The 3442-nt window shown below is 38.5% G+C and overlaps 1 non-coding gene across 1 annotated transcript; it reads left to right on the top strand.

The window, feature by feature from the left end:
- Positions 1 to 588: 588 nt before the first annotated feature.
- On the top strand, positions 589 to 695 carry LOC145013619 (small nucleolar RNA R71). The gene has a single exon (XR_013665167.1). It is a non-coding gene; the product is annotated as a small nucleolar RNA R71 (small nucleolar RNA).
- Positions 696 to 3442: the final 2747 nt, after the last annotated feature.

Here is a 3442-nt window from a genome sequence, read left to right as displayed (position 1 = left end):
CTGTTTCTCAATGTTGAGAATAGATGCTTGCTGATTCCGAAGTATATAAATCTAGTGAACATTTCTTCTAAATCGGTCTTCTTTTCCATAACCGGTTCTTCCTTTTCATAAAAACCCCTCTCCTTCTGTTTGTATTTCTCCTCCTTCACCTTCTTGTATTCTTCATACGGGAGCCATTCCTTCTTTGGTTTCCGCCAATTCTCATCGTAACGATCGCTACTTGAATAGAACACTTGCTCATTTTTTTCCATTTTCCTCTAAGTCGCAATCCTTCATGAGATGAGGCCCACTACAGTTCTCGCATCTAACTCGAATAGCATGGATTGCTTAATCCATTTTGTCATCCTTCTATCTAAACTATCGAACTTAGCCATCATCGCCGCTATGCCATCACTTGCCGAGTTCACTACCCTCCTGCTTAGTTCGTTTCTTGGGTTGTGATATTCTCTAGAATGTTTAGATAATTCTTCAATTAATTCTTTAATTTCTGGGGGCGGCTTCCTTGTGAGCGGGTCTTGCGAATCGACCAATTGCCTTGTGGTGACATTGGCTCCATCATAGAAGATGGAAACTTCTTGTTGGCTATTAAGGTCATGGTGTGGGCAATTTCTGAGAAGACCTTTATACCTTTCCCACGCCTTATAAAGAGATTCTCCGAGTTGTTGCTCGAAGTTGGCAATGTCTTTCTTTAACTTGGCTATTTTGGAAGGCGGGCAAAAATGGTCTATGAACTCTTCTTTCATATTGGCCCATGTGGTGACCGATCCAGGAGGAAGTGACTTGAGCCAATCCTTTGCAGCACCCTTGAATGTGACTGGAAGCATGCGAAGTAGCTGGGTCTTGCGTGGCACATTTGGTACATTAAAGTAGTCAGCCACATCATTTACTTCATGCAAGTGCTTGTAGGCGTCTTCATGGTCTTTTCCATAGAAAGGAATCTCCTTGAGTTGGGAAAGGATATGACCCTTTAGCTCGAAACTAGCAGTAGCGGGAATTGCAGGCTGCACAAGTCCCGGGCCAGTGTCATCGCACATCCTCTTCTTCCATTCCCCCATGGGGACTTGATCGATATTAGCCATAGTCATAGCTAAATCGTCTTCAAAATCGGATTCGTGCTCGTATGTGGGTTCTTCTTCTTCCTCGGTCTCATACTCGGTGTATTCTTTAATTGGGTCTTCGATTGTCAAAGAGGCGCTGGATGCTCCTAATTTTGTGCTCCTCTTCTTGCTAAAAATAGACTTGAGGTTCTTTAGTGGCGAATTCTTTGAAGAAGTGGATTCTCCAACGACTTTTCCTTTGCTCCTCCTTAATGTGGATTCTGGGTCTTCGAGAGGAGGGACCAAAGGTGTATCAGATCCTCGGGTCATGAAACAACTGCAATCAAAACAAAAAACGCGTAAAAAGAACAAAAAGAAAAATTAAAAACTATAACTGTGAACAACGATGAACTCGCCGAGTCGGCACGAGTGCACTCGGCGAGTTGAAGGCAAAAACAAAAAAAAATTTCTAATTACTTTTAAAAATGATTTTTTATTAAAACTTATACTAATTACTAAATTACTTGAGAATTAACTTTGTGTAAGATAAATCCCACACAAAGAATCGATTAAACTAAAATTTAGTGCTAATTTAGAACCGTTCCCCGGAAACGACGCCAAAAACTTGATGTGTGTGAAACGAACTAGTTTTAAACCTACTTTTAATTATAAAATAAACACACAAAGGCAGTGGACCTATCAATTGTGGTAAAGCTAAATAAGTAGGGTATCGAACACAGGGAACGGTAAATTAAAACTAAAAACTAATTTTATCTAAATTGATTAATAACTAGGGGTTTTTCTCTAGTTTTAAAAGACTAGAAACTTACTACTATCACTAAAAATAACTAGAAAATCAAAGATTTAACTAAATTCAATAATGAGAAGGACTTCTGTTTAGTTCAACTCAATTGATCCTATGGTTCATATTATAGTAATAGTGCAATGGATTAATTCTTCTATTAGCTACCGATTCAGTTGATTAGATTCACATTCACTGCACTAATCCTTAGAGAACAAACTAAACTCAAACAATGATCAATTGTCTAATTCAGTTTAATTCATTAGATTATTTATTCGGGTTAATTTAGACTTGTAATTGCTAACTAATTTGGTCCTTTAGTTAACTTCTTGTTGATGGTCATCATACAAGCTCACACATGAATTTACTTATTTTTCTTATTAATTCTAGTTTGATGTTCATTAATCCTAGACATATGGCAAAGTGGTCACACAACATATGAGGTTGACAAATAAAAGATGTTCATACTATTTAATTATCTTCCTATTAACAGAAAAATATTTGTCATCCACACATAAGGTTCTTTAACAAGCTAAAATCAACAAATCACCAATATTGAATTAATCCTACAATAATAATCAATCCATAGTATCAATATTGTATCCCCAAACAGAAGTTTAAGAGTTTTAGCTCATGTTTGAGGAAATAAACAGCATAAAAACGAATTCTATTTGTCTAGCCATAATGGAAAACAAAAGATTAAGTAGAATGATGTAGATTTGCCTCAAATCTCCTTCGGGATTGAATTCTAGCTTTTATCTTCATTCTTCAGGTCTCTCCTGGATCTGGTTCGCATCTTACTTCTCCCCAAGGGTTCCAGAATGTCGAATGTCGATCTGGGAAACCGTTTATATAGATTCGACCCGACTCGCCGAGTCCATATCCGACTCGCCAAGTCCATCACTTAAATCCCGTGTATGGTAAGTCACGAAGTCCTTATCTCTTCATTATCTTCTCGATCCTTCGCTCAGACTCGCCGAGTAGGCGACCCTACTCGCCAAGTAGGTGTTGTTTTTGGTGGTTTTTCTTCTTTGTTTGATTCCCGAGCTCCAAACCGCTTCTCCTGCTTGCTTTTGCTTCCAAGCTTAAACTTTGGACTGAAAACATAATTCAAACACTTTTAAGTATCTTTTGTCCATGAAATGCCATAATTTAGCTAATAAATGATAAAAATCTATGCTTAGTATATAACTAAATATGCAAATATCAATTAGGGTCATCGTGGATTGGTTGACCAAGTGTTCTCATTTCATCCCAATCTAGGAGAGTATATTGGCTGGGAAGCTAGTCGAGATCAACATTCGCGAGGTGGTGGCACGTCATGGAGTGTCGATTTTGGTGGTGTCAGACTGAGATGTTCATTTCACTTCCAGGTTTTGGAAGCGGTTCCATGAGGATATGGGCACTTGTCTACACTTCAGGATAAACGTTCACCCTCAGACTGATGGGTAGAGTGGGAGGACGATCCAGACTCTCGAGGATATGTTGCACACAAGTATATTGGATTTCAGCGGTAGTTGGGATACATATCTTCCGTAAGCATAATTTTCGTATAACAATAATTATCATGCCAGCATAGATCGGCCTCCCTTTTGAGATGCTC

The sequence above is a fragment of the Lactuca saligna genome, chromosome 8 (genome assembly GCF_052625555.1).
Source record: "Lactuca saligna cultivar CGN05327 chromosome 8, ASM5262555v1, whole genome shotgun sequence".
NCBI classification, from domain to species: Eukaryota; Viridiplantae; Streptophyta; class Magnoliopsida; order Asterales; family Asteraceae; genus Lactuca; species Lactuca saligna.
This window is presented reverse-complemented; position numbering and strand designations above follow the sequence as displayed.